At 41.8% G+C, this 13,790-nt stretch overlaps 1 pseudogene; it reads left to right on the forward strand.

Moving 5' to 3' along the window:
* The first annotated feature begins 8,903 nt into the window (after positions 1-8,903).
* On the forward strand, positions 8,904-13,418 carry LOC102402485 (annotated as a pseudogene).
* Positions 13,419-13,790: the final 372 nt, after the last annotated feature.

Raw genomic sequence — 13,790 nt, forward strand, 5'->3', positions numbered from 1 at the left:
GCAGATGAAATCCTAGTGCATAGTCATGTAGGGGGTAATGGATCTGGTGTCAAAATCAAGAGTTTGTGATTCCTGCGGGGGCTCTATGGGAAACTGCTTCTCCCAATATCAATCTAAAAGGTAAACTAAGGGGCAGTAAAATAACTAGGAATTAAAGAAATAGCTTGATGATCTTCCTTCACTCTGGATTCCTCAGTAAAGCCATCCTGCAATGCCTCAGGCTTGCTTTACTATGGAAGTGATGTTGCTGTTGTTTAGTCACTCAGCCATGTCTGCCTCTTTGCAACGCCATGGACTGCAGCATGCCAGGTTTCCCTGTCCTTCACTATCTCCCAGACTTTGCTCAAACTCAGGTCCATTGAGTCAGTGATGCGATCCAACAATCTCATCCTCTGTCATCCCTATCTCCTGCCCTCAATCTTTCCCAGCATCAAGGTCTTTTCCAGTGAGTTAGCTGTTCACATCAGGTGGCCAAAGTATGGGAGCTTCAGCCTCAGTATCAGTCCTTCCAATGAATGTTCAAGGTTGATTTCCTTTAGGATTGACTGGCTTGATCACCTGGCTGTCAAAGGGACTCTCAAGAGTCTTCTCCAGAACCACAATTCAAAAGCGTCAATTCTTCAGTGCTCAGCCTTCTTTATGGTCCAACTCTCATATCCGTACATGACTACTGGAATAACCGTAGCTTTGACTGTATAAATGTTTGTTGGCAAAATAATGTCTCTGCTTTTTAACACACTATCTAGGTTTGTCATAGCTTTTCTTCCAAGCAGCAAGCGTCTATTAATTTCATGGGTGAAGTAACAGTCCACAGTGATTTTGGAGCCCCCCCCCCCAAATAAAGTCTTTTACTGTTTCCACTTTTTCCCCATCTACTTGCCATGAAGTGATGGGACCGGATTCCACAATCTTAGTTTTTTGAATGTTGAGTTTAAAGCCAGCTTTTTCACTCTCCTCTTTCACCTTCATCAAGAGGTTCTTTAGTTCCTCTTCGCTTTCTGCTCTTAGGGTGATGTCATCTGCATATCTGAAGTTACTGATGTTTCTTCCAGCAATCTTGATTCCAGCATGAGCTTCATCTAGTCTGGCATTTCCATGATGTACTCTGCATATAAGTTAAACAAGCAGGGTGGTAATATGTAGCCTTGAGGTATTCCTTTCCCAATTTTGAACCAGTTGGTTGTTTCATGTCCAGTTCTAACTGTTGCTTCTTGACTCGCTTACAGGTTTCTCAGGAGGCAGGTAAGATGAACTGGCATTCCCATATCTTTAGAAAATTTCCACAGTTTGTTGTGAGAACAACAATATGGCAGAATAGAGGGACGTGTGCATCTTCTCCTGTGAGAACTCCAGAATTGCAACTCGCTGCTGAATGACCATCGACAGGAGAATGTTGGATCCCACACACACACACAAAGATACCTCACATCCAAAGGCAAAGGCAAAGATACCTCGCATCCAAAGCCCCAACAAGATGGTAGGAGGGGCAAAATTGCATTTAGAATCAAACCCCATACCCACCGGAGAAGTTTGGAGGGCTCAAACAAAACCTTGTGTGCTCCAGGACCCGGGGGCCCCACAGAGACTGAGCCAGACCTGCCTTTGAGTGTATGAGTGTCTCCTGTGTACGCGTGGATCAGCAGTGGCCTACTGCATGGACAGGGGCTCTGGCTTCAGCAGACCTGGGTCACCCCAGTCTCTATGTTAGCCACCATCGAGCCACAAAGCAGATGACCCACAAACTGCAGAACAATTATGCCAAAGAAATTCTCACACTGTTAAGAAAGTTCTAGGACCAACAACAGATTTCCCAACCTGGGGATCAGGCAAAGGGACTGTGATCCCTCACGGAATTCGAGTTTGGAGGCCAGCGGGATTTGATTACAGAATTTCCACAGGACTGGGGAAACAGCCTTTTCATGAAAGCAAAAGAGGAAAGTGAAAAATCTGCCTTAAAACTCAACATTCAAAAAACGAAGATCATGGCATCCAGTCCCATCACTTCCTAGCAAATAGATGGGAAAACAACAGAAACAGTGATAGATTTTACTTTTTGGGTTCCAAAATCACTGCAGGTGGTGACTGCAGCCATGAAATTCAAAGACTCTCGCTCCTTAGAAGAAAAGCTATGACAAACCTAGACAGCGTATAAAAAAGCAGAGACATTATTTTACTGACAATGGTCCATATAGTCAAAGTATGGTTTTTCCAATAGTCATGTATGGATTTGAGAGTTGGATCATAAAGTAAGCTGAGCACCAAAGAACTGATGCCTTTGAACTGTGGTGTTGAAGATGTAAAGGTGTTGAACTGTGGTGTTGTATTCTTGAGAGTCCCTTGGACTGCAAGGAGATCAAACCAGTCAATGGTAAAGGGATATCAGTCCCGAATATTCATTTGAAGGACTGATGCTGAAGCTGAAGCTCCAATACTTGTGCCACCTGATGCGAAGAACTGACTCATTAGAAAAGACCCTGATGCTGGCAAAGACTGAAGGCAGGGGATGACAGAGGATGAGATGGTTGGATGGCATCACCAACTCGATGGACATGAGTTTGAGCAAGCTCTGTGAGTTGGTGATTGTCAGGGAAGCCTGGCGTGCTGCAGTCCATGGGGTCGCAAAGAGTCGGACACAACTGGGCAACTGAACTGAACTGAACCAAACTGAACACAGTTAAAGACTTCGGTGTAGTCAATAAAGCAGACGTAGATGTTTTTCGGGAAATCTCTTGCTTTTTTATGATCCAATCGATGTTGGCAATTTGATCCCTGGTTCCTCTGCCTTTTCTAATTCCATTTTGCACTTCTGGAAGTTCTCAGTTCGTGTACTTGAAGCCCAGCTGGAAAGATTTTGAGCATTACCTTGCTAGCATGTGAGATGAGTGCACCTGTGTGGTCGTTTGACCATTCTTTGGCATTGTCTTTGGGATTGGAAGGAAAATTGAACTTTTCCTGTCCTGTGGCCATTTTTGAGTTTTCCAAATTAGCTGACTTATTGAGTGGAGTACTTTAACAGCAGCATCCTTTATGATTTGAAATATCTTAGCTGGAATTCCATCACCTCCACTAGCTGTATTCCTAGTAATGCTGCCTAAGACCCACTTGACTTTACCCCAGGATGTCTGGCTCTTGGTGAGTGATCACACCATCGTGGTTATCTCGGTCATTAAGACCTTTTTTTGTGCAGTTCTGTTGTGCATTCTTTTCAATTCTTCTTAATATATTCTGCTTCTGTTAGGTGCAAACCATTTCTGTCCTTTATTGTGCCCATCTTTGCATGGAATGCTCCCTTGGTATCTCTAGTTTTCTTGAAGAGTTCTCTAGTCTTTCCCATTCTATTGTTTTCCTCTTTTTTCTTCGCATTGTTCACTTAAGAAGGCTTTTAAAAAAAATCACTCCTTGCTATTCTTTGGAGCTCTGCATTCAGATGGGTATATCGCCCCTTTTCTCCTTTGCCTTTTGCTTCTCTTCTTTTCTCAGCTATTTGTAAGGCTTTCTCAGACAACCGTTTTGCATTTCTTTTTCTTGGGGGAGGTTTTGATCACCGCCTTCTGTACAATGTTACTAACCTTTGTCTTTACTTTTTCAAGTATTCTACCAGTCTAATCCCTTGAATCTATTTGTCACCTTTATTGTATTATTAGAAGGGACTTGATTTAGGTCATATCTGAATGGCCTAATGGTTTTCCCTTCTTTTTTCAGTTTAAGTCAGAATATAATCCTGAAGAATTGATGCCTTTGAACTGTGGTGCTGGAGAAGACTCTTGAGAGTCCCTTGGAGAGCAAGGAGATCAAACCAGTCAATCTTAAGAGAAATCAACCCTGAATATTCATTGGAAGGACTGATGCTGAAGCTGAAACTCCAATACTTTGCCCAGTTGATGTGAAGAGCTGACTCATTGGGAAAGACCCTGATGCTGGAAAAGACTGAAGGCAAAAGAAGTTGGTGGCAGAGGATGAGACGGTTGGATTACTTCACTGACTCAACAGACATGAATTTAAGCAAACTCCATGAGATGGTGAAGGACAGGGAATCCTGGTGTGCTGCAGTCCTTGGAGTCACAAAGAGTCAGACATGACTTAGCAACTGAACAACAAAAACAAGAACAATAGGAAGTTAGGAGAAACTAGATAAAAGGGGGAAACTGCTTTTTAATATGTGTTTAGTCGTGTAAACTATATTTCACTAAAGATTTCCCCATTGAGTCCTGTAGCCTCCAGAATATGTCTGAATCCTAATTTCTCTCAGTACTAACATTTCATTCTGTCCAGGGTAGCAAATGTTTTAGATGTAATGAACGATATTATTTTCAAATTATAATATTTAAAATATTAAAAACAGTATTACAAAATAATCATTAAATCTTGCTTGACAAGGCAGGAGTAAGTACTTACAGATTATATGGAGTGAGTTCTCATGATATTGAAGCATTCCCAGAGAAGTTCTAGAATAACACATGAAAAAGATGTCCATTTCTTCATGGGATTGGGATGCAAAAGGAGGAAGTCAAGAGACACCTGGAGTACCAGGAAAGTTCAGCCTTGGAGTACAAAATGAAGCTCAGCAAAGCCCAGTAGAGTTTTGCCAAGAGAATGCACTAGTCATGGAAAACACCCTCTGCCAACAGTAAAGAGATGACTCTACACATGGACATCACCAGACGGTCAAACCCAAAATCAGGTTGATTGTATTCTTTGCAGCTAAAGGGGGAGAAGTTCTATAGAGCCAGCAAAACAAGACCGGGAGCTGACTGTGGCTCAGATCATGAGTTCCTTAATGGAAAATTCAGGACTAAACTGAAGAAAGTAGGGAAAACAACTATGCCATTCAATATAATCTAAGTCAATTCCCTTGTGGTATACAATGCAAGTGACGAATAGATTCAAGGAATTAGATCTGATAGAATGCCTGAAGAACTACGGATGGAGGTTCATAACATTTTACAGGAGATGCTGATGAAAACCATCCCCAAGGTAAAGAAATGCAAAAAGGGAAAATGGTTGTCTGAGTTGGCCTTAAAAATAGCTGAGGAAAAAAAATAGAAGTGAAAGGCAAAAGAGAAAAGGCAATGTAGAGTTCCAAAGAATAGCATCTGAATGTAGAGTTCCAAAGAATAGCAAGGACAGATAAGAAAGCCTTCTTAAGTGGACAATGCAAAGAAACAGAGGAAAACAATAGAATGGGAAAGACTAGAGATCACTTCAAGAAAACTGGAGATACCAAAGAACTTCATGCAAAGATGGGCACAATAAAGGACAGAGGTGGCAAGGGCCTAACAGAAGCAGAAGATATTAGGAATACAGAGAAGAACTGTCCAAAAATGGTCTTAATGCCGAATAACCACAATGGTGTGGTCATTCACCTAGACCCAGACATCCTGGAATGTGAAGTCAAGTGGGCCTTAGGAAGCATTACTAAGAACACAGCCAGTGGATGTGATGGGATTCCAGGTAAAGATGAGTGCTCTTAAAGTGCTGCACTTAATAGGCCAGCAAATTTGGAAAACTCAGCAGTGGCCGCAGGATAGGTTCAGTTCAGTTTTCATTCCAATCTCAAAGAAGGGCAATGCCAAAGAATGTACAAACTATGGTAGAACTGTGCTCACTTCATATGCTAACAGGTGGCAGTAGTGGTACAAGAACCCATCTGCCAGTGCAGGAGACCCAAGAGACAGGGATTCGATCCCTGGGTCAGGAAGATGACTTCAGGGAGGTCATGGCAACCCATTTCAGTGTTCTTGCCTGGAGAATCCCATGGACAGAGGAGCCTGGCGGGCTAGACTCCATAGAATCACAAAGAGTCATGATATAGGCCCATGTAAACATAAAAATGGGAATAGAAACACCAATGGCCAATTTCGGTTTGATAATTATAAGAATTGTTAATTATTATTGCTGACTCCCTTGGTTCCCCACACAGTTGTAAGTGCTAAACCTGTAGTTGCTCATTAAACCCTCACCACAATCTATGAGGAGGAGCTACTGTTGCCCAACTTTAAACATCAGGGAAATGAGGCACATTGAGGGCAGGGCTAAGCAGTCACAAGACTAAGATGTGAACAGATTCTAGGTGCCTGCTGAGCCCCACATCTAACTAGTGCCCACTGCTACCTCTCACCTGATAATACTTACTGTCATCAGGTCACACAAAGCTTTGGAAAACCATACATAAAAACAAACTCAAAAGGGACTAAAGACTTAAGTGTAGGGCTGGAAATTACAAAACTCTTTATTAAAACATAGGCAGAATAGTCTATGCCAAAAATTGTAGCAAGATTCTCTTGCACCCACCTCCTAGAGTAATGGAAATAAAAGCAAAAATTAACAAATGCAATTTAATAAAACTTAAAAGTTTTTGCACAGCAAGGGAAATTATAAACAAAATGAAAAGACAACCCTCAGAATGGGAGAAAACAATTGCAAATGAAAAAACTGACAAAGGATTGATCTCCAAAACATATAAGCTGCTCAGTCAGCTCAATATGAAAAAAACAAACAGCCCAATCAAAAAAATAGGCAGAAGACATAAACAGACACTTCTGCAAAGAAGACATACAGATGGCCAATAAACACATGATACGATGCTTCAACACTGCTCATTATTAGAGAAATGTCGATCAAAACTGCAATGAAGTACCACCACATACTAGTCAGAATGGCTATTATAAAAAAAAAATCTATAAACAATAAATGCTGGAGAAGATGTGGAGCAAAGGGAGCCCTCTTACACTTTTGGTGGGAATGTAAATTGATACAGCCACTGTGGGGAACAATATGCAGATTCCCGAAAAAAAAACTAGGAATAAAACTACCATATGACCCATCAATTCCACTATTGGGCATATATCCTGAGAAACCCACAACTCAAAAAGAAACATGTACCCTAAGGTTTACTGCAGCACTATTTACAATAGCCAGGACACAGAAACAACCTAGATGTGCATATACAGATGAATGGACAAAGAAGTAGTGGTACATACGTACAATGGAATGTTACTCAGCCATAAGGAACGAATTTGAGTCAGTCATAATGAGGTGGATGAACCTAGAAACCGTTATACAGAGTGACAAAAGTCAGAAAGAGAAAAACAAGTATAGTAAATTAAAGCATATCTATGAAATCTAGACAAATGGCACTGATGAACCTATTTGCAGGGAAGGAATGCAGAAACAGAATAGAGAACAGACTTGAGGACATAGCAGGGGAATGAGAGGGTGAGACAAATTGAAAAAGTAGCACTACACACACACACACACACACACACACAGACACACTACCATGTGTAGAAGAGACAGCTAGTGAGAAGTTGCTATATAACACAGGGAACCCAGACTGGAGCTTTATATGAACTAAAGGGGAAGGATAGGGGGAGGGGAGTGGAGAGAGAGAGGATACATATACATAGCTGCAACTGATTTGTAATGTTGTATGGCAGAAACCAGCACAACATTGTGACACAATTATCCTCCATTTAAAAATTTAAAATGTCAAACTGAGGTCCAATATTTGCCTCCAATTTAATAACAAGAAATTTAAAGCACCGATATTCATCATTTTGGTTGTTATTGGAGGGGAATTTTCTTGTTACATGGAGGAAGGGGCTTCCTCAACCTCTCATCTCTCTTCCTGTCCCTGAAAAATATTACCGTTCTAAAGGCTTTTATGGGGGTGCAGTAAGAATGTACTTGCTTCCCTGCCATTTTATGTTTTTAACACTTGCAAGAACAATAGACACCTCTTTTAGGTAAAAAATAAATAATATAAAAAAGAGCAGAAAAGCAACCTTTCCCCAAAACATACAACCCCAAAACACCTGCTGAATGTTTTTATCTGCATTTCATAGTTCAAGAATATATTATATTCTTTCTTATGCCGGCATTTATATATTTACGCATGTAGGGATGTGTTTGTATCAGATCGGATCAGATCAGATGCTCAGTCGTGTCCGACTCTTTGCGACCCCATGAATCGCAGCACGCCAGGCCTCCCTGTCCGTCACCAACTCCCGGAGTTCACTCAGACTCACGTCCATCGAGTCAGCGATGCCATCCAGCCATCTCATCCTCTGTTGTCCCCTTCTCCTCCTGCCCCCAATCCCTCCCAGCATCAGAGTCTTTTCCAATGAGTCAACTCTTCGCATGAGGTGGCCAAAGTACTGGAGTTTCAGCATCATTCCTTCCAAAGAAATCCCAGGGCTGATCTCCTTCAGAATGGACTGGTTGGATCTCCTTGCAGCCCAAGGGACTCTCAAGAGTCTTCTCCAACACCACAGTTCAAAAGCATCAATTCTTCGGCGCTCAGCCTTCTTCCCAGTCCAACTCTCGCATCCATACATGACCACAGGAAAAACCATAGCCTTGACTAGATGAACCTTTGTTGGCAAAGTAATGCCTCTGCTTTTGAATATGCTATCTAGGTTGGTCATAACTTTCCTTCCAAGGAGTAAGCGTCTTTTAATTCCATGGCTGCAGTCACCATCTGTAGTGATTTTGGAGCCCAGAAAAATAAAGTCTGACACTGTTTCCACTGTAACATCTCATTTTAGTTTTCCAACCCTCCTATCACTATAGTGGGTTGACATATGTCCTGAAAAAGACATGTCCAAACCGCAATCCCTGAACCTGTGATGAGACCATTTGGGGAATAAGGTCTGTGGCATGAAACTACATGAAATCATGAAATTGACATTAAATCATCCTGTATTTAGGGTAGACTCTACAATGAATGACTGGTGTCCTATAAGAAAAAGGCAGAGGGAGAGCGTTGTGACCTCACTAGCCCTTTTGAGATTGCTACAGCACCGCCCCCAAGATCAGGCTTCCCTGATAGCTCCGTTCATAAAGAATCTGCCTGCAATGCGGGAGACCTGGGTTTGATCCCTGGGTTGGGAAGATCCCCTGGAGAAGGGAAAGGCTACCCTCTCCAGTATTCTGGCCTGGAGAATTCCATGGACTGTATAGTCCACGGGGTCACAAAGAGGCAGACACAGCTGGGCGACTTGCACTGCACAAGAGAGAGGAGGGTCGGCTCAGAGCCCTGAGAAGTGCCCAGGTGCAGTGGACCCCACAGCAAAGGTCAAACGGAAGTTCCTCTGCTGAGGCGGCATCCCGGAAGAAGCTTTGGTCTTTGTGGAGTGGTGGCCTGGGGCCTGTGCACCTCAGCAGTCTCGGGCTTAGCTGCTCAGAACTGAGGGAGAAGCCTCACCTGCAAACAGGGAGGAATGGAACTTGGCGCCTGCCTTGTGCCTCACTAGAGAGCCCTGCGCCCACCACTGCCCTACTGCAACGGTTGGCAGTGCTTGGGAGCAGTCAAGGTTAGTTTGCTTCCTTTAGGGATACTTATCTTTAACGCCGACAAACACACCGCCTTCTGGGGTCGTACTGTTTTCCTGACCCACAGAACCTTTTGACTTAAAGACATTTGATGCTCCCAATCCTGGAATTCTGGTATTCATGTTGAATACACCTTATAGCATATTAGAATGGCTGTACCCAGAGATACCATCCCTTCCTTGTTGGAATGCCAGTGCCACATCTGTCTGGAAATCCTCATCGAGCCTGTGACACTGCCTTGCAACCACACGCTCTGTAAAGCATGCTTCAAATCGACTGTGGAGAAGGCAAATTTGTGCCGTCCTTTCTGTCGCCGCCGGGTCTCTTCGTGGACTCGGTACCACACCTGAAGAAATTCTCTTGTCAATACGGAACTGTGGGAGATAATTCAAAAACACTATCCAGAGGAATCCCGGCTTAGAGTCTCTGGGCAACAATCAGAGGAAATCATTGATGACTATCTGCCAGTTCGTCTCTTAAGTCAACCTGGGGAGTTAAGAAGAGAATATGAAAAGGAGAGAAGCAAGGAGGAGGCAGAGCGATGAGCCATTCAGGAGGGAGAAAACAAAGCCAGTGAAGAATACATACAGAGATTACTGGCAGAGGAGGAAGAAGAGGAAAAGGGACAGGCAGAAAAAAGGCACAGAGAGATGGAAGAACAACTGAAAAGAGATGAAGCTCTGCCAAGAAGGCTAAGCCTTAATATTAGCAATGTCTGTGAGGAACGTGTCTCAACTCTCCGCTCGTATTCCAAACAATCTAATCCAGTCACACCCGAGTCACGAAGGAAAAGGCAGAGCAAACGAAAAAACACTGGCGATATTCAGAAGTATTTGTCACCGAGTTCTCAACTTGAGTCAGCGTCACAGTCTGAAGTTGTAGAAGAAGACGGGAAAACCTCCAGGTCCAAGGAAACTGACAGCGGTGATGGGAAGAACCCTACATGGCAAGACACAGAAATTGAGGAAGATATGCCAGCACTTTCTCCTCAAATATGCCTTGAAGTTCAAAAGCAAGATGCAGAAGCTTCAGTGGAGTCACTGAAGTAGACCTCAGTTATGTGCCAGTGGTGGAGAATGGTACCTTGAAGGAAAAGTGAAAACAAAACAAATCAGTCACGAAAGAGAGTTATGTGTCATCAGTCGTGAAGAGCCTAAAGCTGGAGTTTCCTCTTCTGGAGAAACTGCAGTTAAGCCTTATGGCGAAACAGAGAGTGGATGTACAGTGTCAGATGTACACAGACACTGAAAAATAACACAGTTGTGACAGAAAATGAGGAGTCTCCCCTACTGACCAATAAGGACATCTCCAGAGCAAAAAACCAGGAATCTTTGTCTGAAGCAGTCAGCGATCCATGCTATTCTACAAAAAGAAGAAAAATGTTCCTCAAAGCTTCCTCCAACCAAGAGTAAACAAGTCCACTTCACCCCAAAACTGATAGACTTGGAACGTCTATTTTTTGAGAGACATAAACAAGAAGAACAGGGTAGGTTATTAGCATTGCAGCTTCAGAAAGAGGTGAATCAAGAACAAATGAGGCCAACCTGGCTAAAAGGATCCCCAGATGAATATCAGTTGCGTGCTACGTCTTCACCTCCAGGCAAATTACTAAATGGACAGAGGAAGAATGCCAAAGAGAGAAGCTTCCAAAGACAAACTGGTCTAGAGCATCCAGCACCTCACAGAGCCTCAATAAGTGAATATTGGCAACCTTCTTTTAAGTTCCAGTTGGAACACTGTGCAGTTAATGCAAGAAAGTACCAAGTTCTACTGTAGATACTTGTACATAAAATGACTCATTCTCTACAGCCTGGTAAGTCAAAGAAAAGTATTTTTCAGATGTTTCACAGATACACAAAGTAATGCTTGGGTAAGAAGAGTGTTTACAACCTAGGAAAGCTGGATTGTGAAGCTCTATCATAGATTCCTTATAAATTTTTCATTAGTGCTGCTCTGTGGGCACACTCATTGTCCCTAATTAAAGGCCTGTGTGATCACAGAGGCAGAGTATACAGATGTGTTTCTGCCAAACCCAGTTGTAAGCAAGAATTCCACTCCTTTCATTTTTTTTAAATAACTGGGGCCGACTAAGTTTAAGTTGACGGTCCTTATGGATGTAAAAATGCCTTGGCCAACTCCCAAGAAATCTTAATGTCCATGCATTTCCCCCCAAGATGCATATTTTAGTGCCTTTGAGCACTTTTTTGTCCTGACTAGTAATCAGAGCAACATTATCATATACCAGGTAACTAAGGAAGCCAGGCAGAGTTTAAAATCTGTTTTCTTGCAACTTTCTCCTTACATTTGCAGAGCACTTGACATGTATCTTCCACAACACTAATTTCTGGTTTGATTGTTTTCAGTATTACAGCATTTTCTTTGACTTCAAATAGGGTTAAATCATGGAGTCAGAAAAATCAGACGTTTCTCGAAAATGATGACTTAGCTGAGAGAAAGGAGAGCTGGTGCAAAAGGAGTTAATCTTGGCTTGAGACTGAGTGGGATAGACTGAGAATTTGGAAGTACTGGAACTGAGTGGATGATAGACAACTGGGTCTAGGATGGAGTAGCAGGTGGAGTTTGGCAATATATTCTTTCTTGTCTTTTCTTTGCTAAATGACACAGAAAGCATGTGCGTTTTACTGCTTTTCACACCATACTATGTAAGCTGCTCTTCCAAAACACAAAATGGGAATGTACTGTAGCAGAGTTATGTCGTAATATCCTGTGTTATAGAACCTGACTAAACATGTTGTTTCCTTACGTTGTCATTGGTATTGATACTGACTCTTATTTGTATTTATGCACAAAAATGGAAAGGATGATACTTGGATTTTGCCCTGTCTTACCCCTGAAAGTTAAATCAGAGAGCAGCAATTTCACCTGTGAAATTTAACTTAGAGACTGTTAAACTTTTATTTCATTCATATGAAAAACTTGGAGCAAAAAAACCCAACAGTTTTAACAGCATTTCTGCTGATGTCTAGTTTGCCATCCTTTTAAGGTAATGATACAATACAATGTCCTAGAGAATAATACTAGCTCAAATTTGTCAGTGATTTTATACATAATTATGCTTTTTGCCTCCAAATTTCATAACTGACATTCTGTAATTTTGCATACTTGATGACATATACTTCAATATTGATTGGGTGATAATGGGTAGAATTCTGAAGGAAATTTAAACTTTAATTTCCCCTTTCTCTTAAATGATTGTCCCCTGAGTGATGATTGTGCTGAAATGAAGTGTAGTTAGAAACTAACCAGATTTGTCTAAAATAGACTAAAATCTCTCTTTTCATCAAACTAATATTTTTTAAGACCTGTTTTGCTTTACATTTTAAGGACTCTTTGAATTAAAGTTTTGTAATTACACCTTCCTGGAGTAGTCCATTACCAAAATGGATATAAAATAGTGTAATGTATTTAGGATTTACATATATAGCCACGGATTTGTCTGTGTAAAGTTTCCTGACTAACATCTTTTTTAAGGTAAATTTTAATTTTTCAGTTACTCTTTCTGATGCTCCTACCATAAATGCATTTTTGTGATAAACTAGTAAATGTTTTGTGTCAGTCATTAGTATATACTGATGCGTTTCCTCCCATTTTTATGGAAGGGATAAGGCAGTGTTTAATTTCTCAGGGAGTACTAAAACTGTGCAGAGCTTGAGAATCTGGAAATGAAAATAATTGATAAAAAGAAAAAGAAGAGAAGGAGAGAGAGAGATGTCACACAGGCAAGAAGGCCATGTGAAGATGGAGGAGGAGATTGGGGCCCTGCTGCCACAAACCAAGGAGCTCCAGGAGCATTCAGACCTGAGAAGAGGCAAGAATGGATACTACCCCAGAGCATTTGGAAGAAGCACGGTCATGCGCAACACATTGATTTTGGGCATTATGTCTCCAGAATTATGAGAGAATACATTTTTTACATTTCAGACAACATAGCTTGTGGAGCTTTGTTACGCAGTCTTCAGGAGCTAATATGCTCACTAACAGCATCCCCAAATGTTCTTGTAAATAATCAACACACTGCATTCTATATTTTTCATGCCTACTGTGAGAGAAATTGCAATAAAGATTTATAAGTAGAAATAAATATAGATAACGTTTCTCATTACCAAGGTTTATAAAATGTATTGTCACTTTCAGAGCTCACAGCATCTCTGTGAGGTAGTCATTGTTACTACTTCCCATTTTGTAATAGGAAAATGAAAAAGGATAACTGAGGGACAGGGAGAAGAAGAACTTGGGGGAGAGGGAAGAGGTTACCCAAGAAAAACATAAAAAGTACAAGAGAGGCGGAAGTGTGTGTTGTTGTTTAGTCGCTCAGTCGTGTCCGACTCTTTCGTGACCTTGTGGAATGTAGCCCGTCAGGCTCCTCTTCCCATGGGATTTCCCAGCCAAGACTGCTGGAGTGCCGTTTTCTTCTCCAGTGTCACCTCTATAGAACC

Source organism: Bubalus bubalis, chromosome X (genome assembly GCF_019923935.1).
Source record: "Bubalus bubalis isolate 160015118507 breed Murrah chromosome X, NDDB_SH_1, whole genome shotgun sequence".
In the NCBI taxonomy this organism is placed as follows: Eukaryota; Metazoa; Chordata; class Mammalia; order Artiodactyla; family Bovidae; genus Bubalus; species Bubalus bubalis.